Raw genomic sequence first — 19351 nt, forward strand, 5'->3', positions numbered from 1 at the left:
ACAGAAGTTCATGGTATCAACCCATCAATTCCCCCTTTTAACTCGTCCCCTTCACTTCTTTTCTTTCTTCGTCTCTCCCCTGCTGCCGTTTTGTGTTAGATTCTGGGGCTTTGTTCACAGTGGCAGCTCAAGTCTTGATTTCCAGATATGCGTCGGTGTGGCTGCTCTAACCCCACTTCACCGTCCTTTAGGTCTCTCACAACGCTGATGCCATCACGCTAGGGACTGGCAACGCCACCGATTTTCTTTTCGATCCGATACCAAGTAATGCCAAGGCTTAGCGTCCAGATACCGATACTTTAAAGAGTCTTCTTGTGTACACAAAAGCAGGAATTATTTGTGATTTGTAGAGTGAACATTGATAAATGCAGAAACCAAAAAGTTAATCTGGAAGCATTGGCGTTAGTGTTAAATAAACTACAAAAGATCAGACTTGTCTACTGACCGGCAGGCTGTGGCAGGCAGCATCTGTTTCCCTGGGTGTGGCAAGAGCGAAACCGTGGTACAGACATGGGGGGGGGGGTCCAAACGAGAGTCCCCCCCACCAGAATATTTTTAAGTGCATTTCCCACCACTCTTATGATATTTATATATGAAAATCGCACATTTAGAACATAGTTTTGAGGACTGATATTTTTATATCATTTTACCAGAAGAACATTGGCTGACCTTGATGATCATTCTATCTAATTTGAATATTCTGCTTGTGTTACTAGTTTAATTTACTGCTGACATGTAGGCCTGGGTTACAGCCAACGTTATCAAACTGTTTAGTCTCACATTCCAATTTCTCACCTGATCACCTGTCTCTGCAGAAGATGTCCCTGTCTGGTCACTGCGTTCAGCATACCTCTCCCCCTCCCTCTGGGCTGCCTGCAGATACCATTATTTTACCAGAAGAACAATGTCTGACTTTATCATTTTAATTTGACACACTGAAAATTCTGCTTGTACTACTTTTTTTTTTTTTTACTTTAATGCTATCATGCTGTTTAGCTAGCTAGCTACACAGTATGTGTATAAAGAACAGTGTACAATGTGCAGTAGTAACAGTTACCTGAAACATTAGCTATTGCCTAATCTACTAGGCTAATGCTATCTGTTTAGGTGTGTAGTAAAGCACTGTCAGAAAAAAAAAAGGTCATATGTCTGGCTGCCAGTGTCCTGCTTTCTCCGCATTTTCGGTAATGTTACTTCCTCCATTTGTTCCCCTCCACTGAATGACCAAATAAACCTATCAGTTTACCGTCACAGCACAGAACGATGTGAGGCGGATTAGAACGTTAGCAGATCGGATTCTGAGCTTCTTTAGCAAACATTAGATGACAGCAAACACAACATGCTAAATCAGACAACCGAATTGCGTGAGCTAGATGGCCACAACCAAGTATACAATTTGGAGGGGGAAGGGCTCACACACTTATGTTGACAGGGTTCGTAAAAGGAGGACATACTTAACATTTTCTACTGTATATTAGGGAAACAGATTGGTATTTTCTCTGTATTGGGGGGGGGGGGGACACGACCCCCAAAGAATGTGTGGTTACGCCTAAGGCATGCGTTGCCGTGCCACTACCTTTCTGTAAACTATGGGGAACAGAGCAAGAAGGCGGAAGGAAAAGTAGTCCCTATCCTAAACAGCAATTAAGAAAAAAATAAATAAATAAAGTAAGTAAGAAAAATACATATTATATCTCCTACTACTACTACTACTTTTGGCTGCTCCCGTATTATATATTATATATAGTGATATATGTTATATATCACTCGTTAAAGACAGTACCCGGTATCAATTTTATTAACATGAGGATGGATTCTCAAAACATAACCCTCCGGATTGGAGTATCGATAATTTGGTATCGATCCGCCCTGTCCTACATCACACCTTTCGCTGTATGATGATGGCGGCTGTCATGGTGGCACCAAATATGGCATCATGTGTCAGTCATTTCTATTGCAGATGCTGTCTGGTACAACTGAGGAGCTATGCGTCATGACTAGAGATTTCTATGGTGTGAAGAACGAGAGGATACACCTCCATTTGTCACCGTCCGCAGTTCGCTGTTTTGGTTCCCCTTAGCATACAAACGCACACCTACCAATGCAGACAGGTTCACTACAAAAAAAACGTACTAAGTCTATTTATATTCCAAGATATCGCCAATGAAATTATCTGACTCCACTGGCAGATAAGATCAAGATGGCACCATGGATGGTAGCCTCGGTTCTACGCTCTCTTGTACTTTATCTATTTTTGTTTTTTTGTTTAGTTTCCAGCGCCCACTCACTGACCATACAGCAGCGAAGAACTTTTACGTCTTCAACTGACCACTAGACAAACTGGACAGACTTTTTTTACAGACTTTAATTGAACATTTTAACGAAAGCCTCGCCAAGGTCTTGATCGGTACAGCCCTGTGCGAACTGTGCCGAAGGGGTAAGCGAGCTGGAATGCTCGTTAAACTGCGACAGCAGCGATTTAGAACCGCACTCCCGTCAACCCACCAGGCGAATGTCCGCTCTCTTGCCAGCAAGATGGACAAACTGCTACTCCTAAACGGTAAAACTCACAACTTTTCCAGATCTGCCGCCCTGTCTCCAGGCTTAGGGAGCACATCACAGACAGTGCACTTCATCTGCTGCAGTTCCAACTCCTCTGGTTGGACCGTGAAACGGGGGTACCGGGGGAAAAAAACGGGGTGGCGGCATATCCTTCTACATAAACGAAGGTTGGTGTACGGATCTCACAGTGTTGAAGAAATCATGTAGCCCTCACTTGGAGACCTTTTTCATTGACTGTAAACTATTTTCTTCACCGCAGGAATTTTCACTATTATTCTGGTCGGTATCTATATCCCACCCCAGGCCTGTGTTAAAGAGGCGTTAAAACACCTGGCTGATCGAATTACAAACATGGAGCGCAAATATCCAGACTCCCTACTCATCATCCTTGGGGATTTTACAGAGCAAACCGCAGCCACGAACTGCCAAAACACAGACAGCATGTTAAATGTCCCACCAGGGACGAAAACACTCTTGATCATTGCTACACAATATTAAAGGACGCCTATCGCTCTGTCCCCCGTGCAGCCCTGGGCCTCTCTGATCACTGTCTGATTCATCTTCCCCCAACTTACAGGCAGAAATAAAATCTGCAAAGCCTGTGGTCAAAACTGTGAGCAAATGGACCAACAAATCACAACTGGAGCTCCAGGCCTCCCTCAACTGCACTGACTGGAGTGTTTTTGAGGCTGCATCTACAGACCTGGATGAACTTACTGACACTGTGACATCTTACATCAGCTTTTGTGAGGACGTGTGTGTGCCCGCCAAAACCTTCTGTACCTTCAACAACAATAAACCCTGCTTCACAGCTAAACTCGGGCAACTTCTTCAGGCCAAAGAAGAAGCCTACAGGAGTGGAGATGGGATCCAGTACGACAAAGCCAGAAATACACTCACAAAGGAGATCAGACTGGCAAAAAGGTGCTACTCTCAAAAGTTGAAAAACAGGTTTTCTGCCAACGATCCATCATCACTCTGGAGTGGTCTGAAAGACATTACCAACTACAGGAGACCCCCCCCCCCCACACACTGCAGGGAACCATAAACTGGCCGATGACCTAAATGGGTTTTACTGCAGGTTTGAAAAGCAAACTTTCACACCCCTCACCCTCTCCAGCCACAATACACAACCAACTGCCTTCCCTGCCAGCCACTCGCCCCTTTTGGTGCCGAAACCCAGGAAAAGGAATTACTTTGAACTTTGGACTGAAAGAAGTTGGACGCTAACCATTAGAAATGGCTTAACAATATGACAGGTTGAAAGGTAAATGTGCTGCAATTTGCATATCTACGACAAAGCTATTGACGCGGGTTGAAGAGGAAATAAGCAAGGAAGAACCAGACTGTGATAAGCTGTGTGAAATGTTGTCAATGCTGGAAACTTAAATTGGCTTGGACCGAGGCATTGAGGAGGGAACTCCGAATGAGGAATATGAAGCGGAAATTGAAAGCGTGCAGGATTACCCGGACCGCATTATTCTGTGGAAATCACATGCTAACAGATTGATTCAAAGGAGTGTGATTCCTGATGATGCGGTTAGAGAAGAAAAAACGAAGTAGGTTGAATAGTTTGTGTTAAAATCTTGTTTTATTTGCAACTTAAGAGTCAGTAAAGTGCTTTTGGAACATTCAACACTCGTACATGCAGTCATTAATATCTTCCACTGCATTTTTTGGTCATACACAAGGGTCCTGTTTGTGGACTTCAGCTCAGTGTACAACACCATTGTCCCAGATATCCTCCACTCCAAACTCACCCGGCTCACTGTACCAGCCCCCCATCTGCCAGTGGATTACAAATTTCCTGACAGACAGAAGGCTGGTGGTGAGGCTTGGGAAAATCACATCCAGCACCCGGACAATCAGCACTGGCACCCCCCCCCCCCCCCCCAGGGATATGCGACCTTCCCCTCTACTCTTCTCCCACACAAATGACTGCACACAAAAAGTCACACAAACGACTGCACCTCAAGAGCCCCGTCTGTTAAACTCCTGAAGTTTGCGGACGACACAACCATCATTGCCCTCATCGGCGATAGTGACGAGTCTGCATGTAGATGGGAGATTGATCAGCTGGCCCCCTGGTGCGGCCATAACAAGCTGGAGCTGAACATGCTCAAAACAGTGGAGATGACAGTGGATTTCAGGAGGAGTCCCCCAACGCTGCCTCTCTCACCATACTCAACAGCATGGTATCTACGGTGAAAACCTAGAGTTTTCTGGGTTCCACAATCTCCCAGGACGTAAGTGGGCATCCAACATAGACAAAATCGTCAAAAAAGGCCCAGCAGAGGATGTACTTTCTCCGCCAGCTCAACAAGTTCAACCTGCCTCAGGAACTGCTGATTTAGTTCTACACTGCAATAATCCAGTCTGTCCTCTGCGCATCCAGCACTGTCTGGTTTGGTTCAGCCGCCAAACAGAACAGGGACAGACTACAACAGACAGTTAAATCTGCAGAGAAAATCATTGGTGCCAACGTGCCCTCAATTCGGGAGGGCACGAAAAACGGGCGGGCAACATTACTGCAGACCCATCACACCTTGGTCAGGCAAATTTGTGATTTGTGATTTTGGGCTATACAAATAAATTTGACTTGACAACCTGTTCCAACTCCTCCCCTCTGGCAGGTGCTACAAAGACTGAAACGCATTGACAAAACAGCAATGCTCTTTCACAGTGTGAATCTTCCAAACTGTACTCAAAGGCTAATTTATTTATTTTTTTCATAAACTTGTTTTATAATTCAACATTTGCAAGTGTAGAAAATAGAGTGGGCAGGGACGGCACATGTGAGAGGAAGACGGAGGAAGAGGATGGTGGCCAGTAATGAGCGAAGACGTACGGTAATGGCTCTTAAAATGTCTGCTCGGTTTGGATACAGAACGTGTAATGGAAGAGCTTTAATTGGGGTTACGTTTAATTAAAAAAGTTAAAACGGGACAGCTTTAGGACAGGAGCAGAATGGTGAAGATTTGTGAGCTACTGTACTCACCAAAGGAGAGAAAACTGACATCTACAACTGATGCAAATGACTTGCATACGAAATACTTTAAGTAACGCGAGACCTTGATTTAGTACTTAGTTTGGACAATCTCAGTTTTACGTAGATCATATAAAACAAATCTCTACGGTAACATCTCCATTTACAGGGCTCACGATGGTTTACATTTTTATACGTGGGACTCAACGAGTTCTCGTTCTGTTCTAAAGATATATTTAAAAAGGCAAAAATGGCCCGAGTATTTCGAAAAATCGCAAAAGTTGAAAAACTCTTTTCATCTTCTCGTCGTCGAGACCTCCAACGGCAGCGTTTTGGATCGTTCTGGAGCAAAAATCTCCAAACTAACCAACAATGTTTCCTCCTTTTTTAAACGTTTTTATACGTCGTAGGAAACATTTGTCCTCTGCTGACCGGATGACTTTTGTCCTTTTGTCGATGGGTCAGGGTCAGAAGTCATGGCAAGGAATGAAGACATGCACTAGTCGCCTTCGTCAATGACAGACTGTCTCACACACACACACACACACGCGCACACACACACGACACAACTCTTTCCATGACAACAGGCTAACTTTTTGCCCAATGAGTTTCTTGACCTCAAGTCATGTGACCGTGTGACAGCCACACTTCATTAACGTGGTCCTGCTCCTCATCATGATGCTGATTCTCTCCCCCCCCCCTCTCTCACACACACACACACACACACACACACACACACACATGGGTGAAGCTGGTTGATTGGTGGTCTGAAATCCTCTGAGGAATGCTAAATTGTGGGATGTGGCGTTGGTGAATTTCTCTGACCCAGGAAGAGGAATTTGATGAGGTCATAACGCCACAATGAAGAGCAGAGGTGGAACGATGTGGTAGCTTTCTCTTTCACGCACACACACACACAGACACACACACAGAAAGCATGCTCTCTTTCGCATGTGTGGGCATAATTGCGTCCGTAGAGACACATGCGCTCACAAACACGTGCACGTGTCACACACACACGTCATTGATTAGAGAAAAGAATATTACAGCTCCCAAAGCCCACCGGCCAAATCCCAATCCTCCTCCTCTCCTCCGCACCTCCTCTCCTCTCCGCCTCGTCCCCCTTCTCCTTTCATCTGTTCTATCTTTCCTTCTTCCTCCTCATCTCGTATTTTACCCCCATCTTCTCATCTGATTCCTCCTCTCCTCCTTCTCCGGCCAAATGCTTTCAACATCTGTTCGAGACCCACTTCTGACTCACCTCTGCACTCGTTCTTCTGTTCCCTCTCTCTCTCTCTCTCTCTCTCCCGTGTCACTTTCCATCTCCCATCCGTCTCTCCTAACCCCTTCTCTCTGCCCTCTCGCTCTCTCCGTCTACTTTTCTGCGTCTCTCGCCCACCGCCTCCCCCGATGCCCCTGCAGCCATCTGCATCCCGTCATCGGGAGCAGTCTTCATCGATTCTTCACAGTGTAAACACTCGCCGTGCGTGGCGTCTGTGCTCGGAAACTCTGTCTACACTTCACTCGGCACAGTTCCTACTGTCCAGCTACACGGCTTGGATTGGGAGCGTTCGTATCCACTTTAAAGCCGAGTGTGCGACCCCCAAACTTCAGATCATGAAGGGGACCCAGACTATTCGGAGGGGGGGGGCATCATTTTCTGCCACATCTTGTATAAATGAAACCACACGTTATAAAACATTCACACCTGAGAGAGACGCTGGCTAAAAGATCCGTCGGTTCGTTTTGTAAAATGCGAAAATGCCAAATATCAAAACGGAGGCAAAAATTTTACAAAAACCCTCAAAACGACCAAATTAATCCGCAGAGGACGATATTTGATCTAGGTCAGACTTCCTGAAACAAAATAAAATCACTCATTTATCTGAAAGACAAGAAATGTTGAAAACAAGTGAATCTGCATCTAATTTTAGATTTTAAATCCAGTCTGACGTCGAACTTGTTCGATGGTGGCACGAATTCACGTTTGCGGCGACCTCACCCAGTGCCGGTGTGGGAAGACGGCGGCGCAGACTTACGTGTGCGGCGGCCTCGCCCAGCACCGTCCATGCAGTGTCTTTGTCCACGTCCAAGTTTGTTTTGTCTTCATTCGATGGCTGGGACAGCTGGTGCTGGATCGGCTGGGGGAACTTGGTCTGCTGTGTGCCGTGGGCCCAGTGACCACGGCCATGCCTGGAGCTGTGTCTGAAGAGGTAACACCAAGGGCGGTCCGACAGGATGTGGAAGCGGGGCAGGCTAAGCTAACTGCTAGCCCATGCAGACCGGCAGCTCCGATAGCGACAGCGGTCTGGTGGCGGCCTCGCCTAGCGTTGACTGTGTTTTAGTGTCATCGTGTGGAGTGCGCAGAGGTGTGCCGAGGGTGTCTGGCTGGGAGAGCTGGCGTTGGATCGGCGGATGTACCGATGAAGCGGATATGTGCTTTTGTCTTCTGTGTCGCACTGCTGTGGGCTGGAGGAAATGGAATTTTGTTTCTTTTATGTACGCAAATACATGAAAGAAACCACAATAAACTGTTCCTGATTCAGCTTAACCGTGAAATTACGAGACAACACCATGTAAAGCAGTTCTCCACCAAACCTTTTCTTATTTTCCTTCTTTAAATGTTTTTAAGATGAAATAACTAAGTTAGATAACGCTAGATAAATATTCTTATGTAATGACGTATGACCCCAGTCAGCTCTTGATGAGTCAAAGTCTCTTAAAAGAAGACGATGAGGCTTGTCGATGTGATTTTAAGACTGTCAGACTTATTCGGATAGACTGTTTGTAGAGTAATACGTATTGCGGAACACCATTTCAAGAGGAGACAGTCATCACGAAGGCCTTTCAGTCAACCAAAACTGTACCTTTTAGCAAATACTCCTACTGGGGCAGGGTAACTTCTGACACTTTAAAACAGCAAAATAACGATAATGATAATAGTATCAATTATGATAAGTAAACCGGCTAGATATTCCTATTCCTCTTCAGTGAGAAGCATTTGGAAGGACACCCCTAAAATCCCTTAAGACCCCCAAAAACAACCTTGTGAACATTGTGACCCTGAAAGAAAGTCCCCCTGCAAAACGTCATACAAGATGACTACACCGAGTGACTCGAATGAGTAGGTCGGTGTAATGAGAACCTCAGTTTAAAGAAGAGCTCGAGTTTCTCAAAATGAAGTTAGGGAGAAGGATCGACTTATCCCACCGAATTATACTTTCAAGCCCACCAGACAGCCACTGCCATCTCTTCCTCTCCAATTTCTCTTCCTCTCTGTCGCTCATTACCACACTCTCACACCCCAACACACACACACACACATACACACACACACACACTAATCCACTTCTATGAGTCAGATTTTGATCTTTTGAACGCTGCCAAAATTAGATTGCGGGTGTTTATTTCCAAGTCAAGGAAAATGTCAGACTGCAGTGGGTTTTCAGACTGGAAGCCAGACACCAACCGTGTGTGTCTGTGTCACGCTGGTAAAAGATTTATGGTCGATTTGATGATACACACCAAACCCTGCCAGAGAACGAATGACAGACAGATAGATAGAAAGATAGAGATAGAAAGATAGACAGACAGACAGAGAGAGAGACAGTCAGCCAGACAGATAGACAGACAGATAGAAAGATAGACGACAGACAGACAGACAGACAGACAGATGGACAGACAGATAGAAAGATGGACAGACAGACAGTCAGTCAGACAGACAGACAAAGAGAGCCGGACGGATAGACAGACAGATAGAAAGATAGACGACAGACAGACAGACAGTCAGTCAGACAGATAGACAGACAGACAGACGGACAGACGGACAGACAGATAGAAAGATGGACAGACAGACAGTCAGTCAGACAGATAGACAGACAGACAGACAGATAGAAAGATAGACAGACAGACAGACAGACAGTCAGTCAGACAGATAGACAGACAGACAGACGGACAGACAGATAGAAAGATGGACAGACAGACAGTCAGTCAGACAGACAGACAAAGAGAGCCGGACGGATAGACAGACAGATAGAAAGATAGACGACAGACAGACAGAAAGACAGACAGACAGACAGACAGACAGATGGACAGACGGACGAACAGACGCTAAGGTAAACACAGCAGACACAAACAGATGACAGTGCGCCATCACCTGGCCAGTGGAGTGAATCCAGGTGAACGCTGCGATCTCTAACCGGTTCCCCCTGGTTAAGCCTACTGGTGACATGATGGACAGATGGAGATGAGGGAGAGAAGATGGGTTAAATACGGGTTCTTTGACACGCTGACAGGGGAATGGGGCCGAGCTGCGGGGTGGGGTGGGTGGGTGGGGGGGGTTCTGATAATTTGATTAGATATTTCGCTCTTTGGAGATGTGCTCTCTGTCTTGCATGTAGGAAGTGTGAAGACGAAGCGTGAGAACAAATTATACAGCCACCATATGGAAGTCTTCATTTTATCTTTTCTGTCTGACGGGACGTTTTCTGCCGGCCACCTGAGCGCTTTGCGTTCACCACTGATCTCATGTAGGCCCTCTGCGTCGACACCAGACAGTAAGATGTATAGATTATTATTTAAATGAGATCGATTGATGATTATTATCAAGGGTTGGGTTTTGGCTGATCACTGGGAGCTGACCAGTATAACCACCGTGCTCTACTGTTTACCACTGGGAAGCTCAGCGGACCAAGTGGGTCTTTAATGCCTTGATCAATGACAGCTTAAAGGGAAAGAATCATGATTTTAAACATGAAGTCTATACATATCCTGTAGGAAAAAACCTCCATTAGCAGCCATGATACTGAAGAGTCTTCTGTGTCTCTGAAATGCCTCCAGACTTGCGTCCGCTGGTTAAGTCATTGATGGACAATTGGTGAATGTGAAAATTTACTTCCTGGTTTGCAGATAGACTGCACTGCATAAGAAAATGCAAAAGCAAAGCATCATTATTGTGAATATAACTGTTATATCATGTTGTTATTGTAAATAGTGTTTTTGCATTTTTATCACAAAAAGTGTTGTTACTGCAACTTGTATAAGAATGTGAATAGTAATGCTACCGTATTCTGTGTTGTTGCTGCGAATTGCGTTATTGCAAAGAGAGTTGTTATTGCATTGTTATTCACATTTTCTTATACATTGCAGCCTATCAGCAAACCAGGAAGAGAAAGGATTCAAACTAGCACCCTCATTGTCACAGGCCTGCTTCCTTTCCCTTTAGACAGGTGATGCTGCTGAAGTTAGAGATGATTTACACGAGAGCAGCTGAAATAGAAGAGCAAAAGCAGGTCTTCAAAGCCATTACAAGACTCTTGCATGGATGCAAGACTTGACTCTCATCATCGACTGGAGCACAAACTAGGAGTCATCAGGACACTGTACCACCCAACTGACAATGTCCCCACCAACACAGCGGCCGGGGACGTGGAGAAATCCCACATTAAACAGGCCCGGGTTAAGTGTGGTTATCCTAACTGGGCGTTTGTCAGAGCCAGGAAGATGCCCAAACAGTGCACCAGCTGATCGAAGAGAGGAGAAGGACAACAGCTAAGTGTAAACCAGTGGTGATTCTGTATGTGGCGGGAGTGTCAGAACAGTTGAGACATGTGTTTTCCAAACACTGCGTCTCAGTTGCTTTCAAACCCCAAAATATGCTGTGCAAGAAGTTGGTCCACCCCAAGGATCGGGTCCCCTGACACAAACAGAGCAATATAGTGTACCCTGTTAAGTGCCAGGAGGATTGCCATGCGGAAAAACCATCAGACGCTGGCTAAGAGGATGGCACAACACAGGAGAGCTAACACATTAGGCCAGGGCGCTGCAGTCTACACCTATGTACAGGCCAGTGGCCACTCTTTCAAGGATGAGGATGTGCACATCGTTGATAGGGAGGAATGCTGATTTGAATGAGTAGTCAAAGAAGCCTTCTATGTGAAGAGGGAACAACCATCCCTGAACCAAAAGGGGGCCTAAGAGTACATCTGTCACCATCTTACAATGCTGTGGTTGCAAACATTCCCAAATCCTCTGGGAATAGTACACATGGCCATTGTAACTGTAATAAATGGTCATGACAATTTGTATATGAAAGTGATCGTTGGTTTCGGTTGTTATGCCACTGTATTGTCTATAAGGGTGGGGATACCCGCAGTCAGTTTAGACTGGAGAGGTCACTTAGATGAGTGATGAAACGTTTCTCCTACTAAACCTTGTGTCCAGATGAACTGAATCAACTTTCTGAGACACACACACACACACGCGCACACACACACAGACCAACATATACAGTGCCTTGCAAAAGTATTCAACCCCCTTGACAGTCATCACTAATTTCTGAGTTATAAAAGATACTCACACATCTGTTCCTGAACAATATTACTTTTGTGAACCCTTAAGCTCTAACAGCATGTTCCCAAAGCCAAAATAAATTGAGTTTTGCTCACTTTTTATTAATAAATTAAAAACTAAAATATAGTGCTTACAGAAGTATTGGGACGGCAGCAGGACAAGATGGCATCCCATCAGATATCCTGAAGCATGCTGGCTCAATACTTAAGTAAGAGCTACTAAAGTTCTATAATACCTGCTGGCAGAACCTATGCTGTCCTTAAGACTTCAAAGATGCTTTGATTGTGACCATCTACAAGAAGAAGGGTGAACGAAGCAATTGTGGAAACCATCGTGGGATCTCACTTCTGTCGACTGCTGGAAAGGTCCTGGCTAAGATCATGCTCAGCCGGATAAAGATCCTTTCAGAAGAAGTGTTGACTGAAAGCCAATGTGGTTTCAGATCTGGTAGAACCACCACAGACATGATCTTCACCCTGAGACAACTCCAAGAGAAAACGACCGAACAGCACCTGCCACTTTACATTGTTTTTGTGGACTTTTCAAAAGCGTTTGACACTGTTGATAGAGAGACACTGTGGAAAGTGTTAGAGACTTATGGCTGCCCCCAGAACCTGATCAGCATCATCAGGCTTCCACGATGATATGACAGGGAAAGTATCAATTGGAGGAGACATCAGCGAGGCTTTCAACATCAAGCAGGGATGTGTGCTTGCACCGATCCTATTCATGTTATATCTCGCTGCAGTCCTAGAAACAATGTCAGCCAACTTGAGAGGTGGCTTGTACATCAGGACTTGAACAGATGGAAACCTCTACAATCTTGTGAGACTCAAGGCGTCTATCAAAACGAGAGAATTCTGTGTTCGAGAGCTTCTCTATGCAGATGACTCAGCTCTGGTTGTCAATGATCCTGGAGAAATGCAAGAAATAGTAGACCGCTTCTCTTCAGTGGCTACCCTCTTTGGACTGAAGATCAACATCTCCAAAACAGAACTTCTGTACCAGCCTCCCCCTCAGAAAAGCCCCGAAGAAGGTCAGCCCACTATTTTGGTTAATGGAGCAACTCTGAAGACCACTGAGTGCTTTACCTATCTGGGCAGTGCTGTGACAGATACAAACTCCTCTGACTTAGAAGTGGACAGAAGAATCAAAGTGGCCACAAAAGCCTTTGGTGACCTCCACAAACGACTTTGGCCCCACCATGACATCAGGCTGACAACAAAGATCAAGGTCTGCAACACAGCTGTTCTCCTGTCTCTAATATACTCCACTGAATGCATGACCCCTTATCACAAGCACATCAAGAAGCTCACCAGCATACAGCTTTGTCATCTGTAAAAGCTGCTGCGAATCAGATGGGAAGACAAGGTGCCCGACATGGAAGTATTGAGACGTGCTGGTACTGTCAGTGTTAAAGCCCTAATAACAGCCTCGCAGCTCAGATGGGCCGGCCACATGAGAAGAATGCCAGACAACTGTCTACCCAAAGAGGTTTTCTACAGGGAGCTCTGCCAGGGAAAAAGGAGGCAGGGAGGCCAGAAGCTATGCTACAAAGATGTGCTCAAGCGCCACATGAAGCTCTGCTGCGGCATAGATGACTGGACAGACAGAGATGGCGCTCCACAGTAAGGCAATCAAGAACAGCTGTTGAACAAAAGTGACAAGAAACCTATGATAAGGTCCACCATGCAAGATGTAAGAGACCAACTCAAAAAACATTGGTCTGTGACAAATGTGGACAATATTGTCGCTCTAATGCGGACCTGATGGCCCACAGGCGTGCTTGCCAAGCTTAAACTGCATCACAGTCATCATCGTTTCGATGGACTGCCAAAGAACCCCATGTGCTCTGAAAGCTCAGGCTTAGTGGTGTATTCTGTTGCCTACCAACACAGGGATCGCCGGATCGAATCCCCGTGTTACCTCCGGCTTGGTCGGGCATCCCTACAGACACAATTGGCCATGTCTGCAAGTGGAAAGCCGGATGCGGGTGTGTGTCCTAGTCACTGCACTAGCGCCTCCTCTGGTCGGTCAGGGCACTTCCTCTGGTCGAAGGGGGAACTGGAAGGTATAGCGTGATCCTCCCACGCGCTACGTCCCCCTGGGGAAACTCCTCACTATCAGGTGAAAAGAAGCGGCTGGCGACTCCACATGTATCGAAAGAAGCATTTGGTAGTCTGCAGCCCTCACCGGATCAGTAGAGGGGGCGGAGCAGAGATCAGAACAGCTAAGAGTGGGGTGATTGGCCGGATACATTTTGGGAGAAAAAAAAAAAGGGGGGGGGAGAAGGCAAAGGAGCATAATGCTGAAGTAAGAGACAAAGTGATTAAAATGCAGAAGGTGGGAAAGGGATACAAACACTATCCAAGTGTTTGGATGTCCCATGGAACACTGTTGGATCCATAGTCAGAAAGTGGACGCTGTATCACACCACCCAGACGCTTTGTAGGACAGGCCATCCCTCAAAGCTAAGTGTCCGAACAAGACGTGGGCTGGTGAGGAAAGCCACAGATGATCCTACAATCACTTTGAAGGAGCTCCAGAGGTCAGTGGCTAAAACTGGAGTAAATGTGCATGAGTCAACCATTTCACGGGCTCGCCATAAATCTGTCCTGTATGGGAGGGCTGCAAGAAAGAAGCCGTTGCTCAAAACTATGCATATAAAAGCACTCTTGCGAGTTTGCTACCAAGCATGAGAGAGACCCAGTTAGGACGTGAGCAAAGGTTTTGTGGTCAGACGAGATGAAAGTTGAGCTTTTTGGCCAAAACTCAAAAGCGTTATGTGTGGCACAAACCCAACACTGCTCCTGCCCTAAAAACACCTTCCCTACAGTGACACATGGTGGTGGCAGCATAATGTTATGGGGTTGCTTTTCATCTGCAGGCAATGGGAACCTTGCTCAAATTCTGGGAAGAATAGACGGAGCTAAATACAGGGAAATATTGGTGCAGTCTGCTATAAAACTGAAGCCTGGGAGAAGGTTCACCTTCCAGCAGGACACTGCTCCTAAGCATAAGGCTGAAGCAACAATGGCATGGCTCAGCAACAAAAAGGTGAACGTTTTGGAGTGGCCAAGTCAATGTCCGGACATCAACCCCATTGAAAATCTGTGGCAGACGGAAAATCACAGTCCAGAGTCGCCATCCCACCAACCTGCAAGACGTGTACAAATTCTGCCAAGACGAATGGGCACAATGTGCAAAGCTTGTACATAGTACTTACCCCAAGAGAATCATGGCTGTTATTGCAGCAAAAGGGTACTCTACAAAGTAGAGTATTGATATGTGGGGGTTGAACACTTATGCAAGCACTATATTTTAGTTTTTAATTTATTAATAAAAAGTCAGTGAAACATAACTTATTTTGGCTTTGGGAACATGCTGTTAGAGCTTATGGGTTCACAAAATAATATTCAGGGACAGACGTGTGTGTATCTTTTATAATCCAGAAATTAGTGATGACTGTCAAGGGGGTTGAATACTTGTGCAAGGCACTGTACATTCTCAGCTGAGAATGTAAAGCAGTTTCAGGTCTCTATAAAACCTGTTTTGCTGGCGGTGAGCTACAGTGAAAACAGTCAACCTGAACTATTATCTCCAGTAAAACAGTTAAAGGCCATAAAGTCATCTTTATGGCAGCATAATAACAGTAATCAGGGTAAGTTTAAGAGAGATGGGCTGCGAGTAATGTGAAAAAAAAAACGATAATTGATGAGGTCATATACAAAAACATCCATTCATACAGAAAATAATTTTAAAGAAGGAAGCCCATTTGGCTGCCTCTGTTGGGAAAATCACTTTGCTAGTTTAGTTCAAACCTTTAAGTGAAACTCCATTACTGCAGCTGAAGTAGAAAGACACACACACACACACACACACACACACACACACACACACGTGTGTAAATCTAAAGTAGTCCAGAAGACATTACTGTTGGATCCACTTTGCGCCCGTTAAAAATCTGGATGTTGGACTTACAAGCGTCATGGCAACAGAGACACATAGAGCCACCGTCCATGTCACTTATCACTGCCGTCCCTCAAAAAAACATGACACCTCCCTAAAGTTCAACTTTGGAGGGAATGAGAAAAGCAGCTTTAGGCTCCTGTGGCCGCTCTCTGCCTGGTTGTTAAAAGACAAAGGGTCAGTTATTTGTCTTGCAAAACAAGGAGAGATCTTGTAGATGTTTTATTTCAAAGAGTCTTAAGGAAAATATCGCACACATGCCGTCTTAAAACACACACTTCCATACACAGGTACGCAACACAGTCCACAGAAGCACAGCCCTTGCAGGCTAGTATGGTTTACTTGATCTCACATCAAGCACATATATACATGGGCCTAAACACACACCTCTCTCTCTCTCTCTCGCACACACACACACACACACACACACACACACACACACACACACACACACACACACACACACACACACCGGTCTCTGTATTGAATAAGGCTCCAGTTTCCTTGGTTATTTGATTTGCTGTCTTCTTGGCTCAGTTCAGCTGGGTGGAAACTCCGGAGGAAAACCCAAGATCTCTCATTCACTACTGGACTACCAAGACCAAGCAGGCCTGACTGACTCAGCGTGTGTGTGTGTGTGTGTGTGTGTGTGTGTGCGAGCGAGTGAAAAGACAGAGGGACAGGCTGAAAATATATATATATATAAATATACACAGTAAGGAAGTCTGACAAAAAGACACACAATGTGAGGTGGAAAGAAAGAAAAAAGTGTGAGGGCTGCAGTCTCAGCCCCACAATAAGCATCCCACCGAACCATCCTTCATTTTCCTTACTTATTTCAAATATCACACTCGGTATTCAAATCTGATTCATAATAACAACACAGCTGGGTTTTTTTATAGCACTATTTACTGTTAGAATTCCAGTAGTACATTGTTTTCCTACTGTCTGCTTCCTGCCAAAGGGCGGGGCCAGGCCTCAGCCCCGCCCCCTCTGCACCCGGACGCACCAGGGGGGTGGGCATGTGGTTTGATTAACTGATTGGTTTAGTAAATAATATTAATATTAATGATAATCCATCCATACCATCCATCATCCAAGCCACTGATCCGGCTCTCAGGGTCGGGGGATGCTGGAGCCTATCCCAGCAGTCACTGGGCAGCAGGCGGGGCGACACCCTGGACAGGCTGCCCGTCCATCACAGGGCCGAGACACACACACACACACACACACACACACACACACACACACACACACACACACACACACACACACCTAGGGACAATTTAGTGTGGCCAATTCACCTGACCTACATGTCCTTGGAACTGTGGGAGGAAGCCGGAGCCCCCGGAGGAAACCCACGCAGACACGGGGAGAACATGCAAACTCCACACAGAGGACGACCCGGGACCACCCCCAAGTTTGGACTACCCCGGGGCTCGAACCCAGGACCTTCTTGTTGTGAGACGACTGCGCTAACCACTGCACCACCATGCCGCAATAATAATGATAATGGATTACATTAATAATAATGGATTATTAGGGTGTTACATTAATAATAGTGGATTATTAGGGTGTTACATTAATAATAGTGGATTATTAGGGTGTTACATTAATAATAATGGATTATTAGGGTGTGACATTAATAATAGTGGATTATTAGGGTGTTACATTAATAATAATGGATTATTAGGGTGTTACATTAATAATAGTGGATTATTAGGGTGTTACATTAATAATAATGGATTATTAGGGTGTTACATTAATAATAACGGATTATTAGGGTGTTACATTAATAATAATGGATTATTATCGTGTTACATTAACAACAACAGATTATTAGGGTGTTACATTAATAACAACAGATTATTAGGGTGTTACATTAATAATAACGGATTATTAGGGTGTTACATTAATAATAATGGATTATTAGGGTGTTACATTAATAACAACGGATTATTAGGGTGTTACATTAATAATAACGAATTATTAGGGTGTTACATTAATAATAATGGATTATTAGGGTGTTACATTAATAACAACAGATTATTAGGGTGTTACATTAATAATAACGGATTATTAGGGTGTTACATTAATAATAATGGATTATTATCGTGTTACATTAACAACAACAGATTATTAGGGTGTTACATTAATAACAACAGATTATTAGGGTGTTACATTAATAACAACGTTTTATTAGGGTGTTACATTAATAATAACGAATTATTAGGGTGTTACATTAATAATAATGGATTATTAGGGTGTTACATTAATAACAACAGATTATTAGGGTGTTACATTAATAACAACAGATTATTAGGGTGTTACATTAATAACAACAGATTATTAGGGTGTTACATTAATAATAACGGATTATTAGGGTGTTACGTTAATAATAATGGATTATTAATGTGTTACATTAATAATAGTGGATTATTACGTGTTACATTAATAACAACAGATTATTAGGGTGTTACATTAATAATAACGGATTATTAGGGTGTTACGTTAATAATAATGGATTATTAGGGTGTTACATAAATAACAACAGATTATTAGGGTGTTACATTAATAATAAAGAATTATTAGGATGTTACATTAATAATAACGGATTATTAGGGTGTTACATTAATAATAACGGATTATTAGGATGTTACATTAATAATAACGGATTATTAGGGTGTTACATTAATAATAACGGATTATTAGGGTGTTACATTAATAATAACGGATTATTAGGGTGTCTCCCCGCCTGTGGCCTACTGACTGCTGGGATAGGCTCCAGTATCCCCACTTCCCCTCGGGGACGAATAAAGTATTCTGATTCTTATCCCGCGACCCTGATTTGGAATAGCGGTTTGGATAATGGACGGATGGATGACGGATTACATTGATACAGCGCTTTATTTAGAAACCCAAAGCGCTTCACAGAGAAGAGGGAAACTCACCTCAACCACCACCAACATGTAGCACCTTCACTACACATTAGCTTTTCTGTAATTCAGTTCTTATTTGGACAGGTTAGGCGTTGCGACATTTCTGAGTATTTGCAGTAAGTTGAAAGTTAATTTGTTTAGTGGGTTGTACTGTTGTACCGTGACCATTAACGAGAGTTACGACGCTCATGTGTACCGTTCACAGAGGACTGGGGAATGGTCGCAATCACAGCATTGTAAGATGGTGACAGATGTACTTTTAGCCCCCCCTCGGTTCAGGGATGGTTGTTCCCTCTTCACACGGCCATGTTTTTCCACTAAACTGGTTTTATTACCCTTGTTTTCATGTTGTTGTTGTTTTTTTGGGGGGGAAATAAAACCTTTTAATTGTTCACGCTACCTGCGGCTCCCCGCGTCCTTGGCTTGGTCTTTCAAAGTCAGAGAGAGAAAGAAAGGAAAAGGCTCCACGCATCAGAAGACTGTCCTGATATTTTCCTATAGTCTCCTACACGGAGGACGGGCCGGCTGCTCACGCCGACATGAA

This window comes from Lampris incognitus, chromosome 18 (genome assembly GCF_029633865.1).
Source record: "Lampris incognitus isolate fLamInc1 chromosome 18, fLamInc1.hap2, whole genome shotgun sequence".
In the NCBI taxonomy this organism is placed as follows: Eukaryota; Metazoa; Chordata; class Actinopteri; order Lampriformes; family Lampridae; genus Lampris; species Lampris incognitus.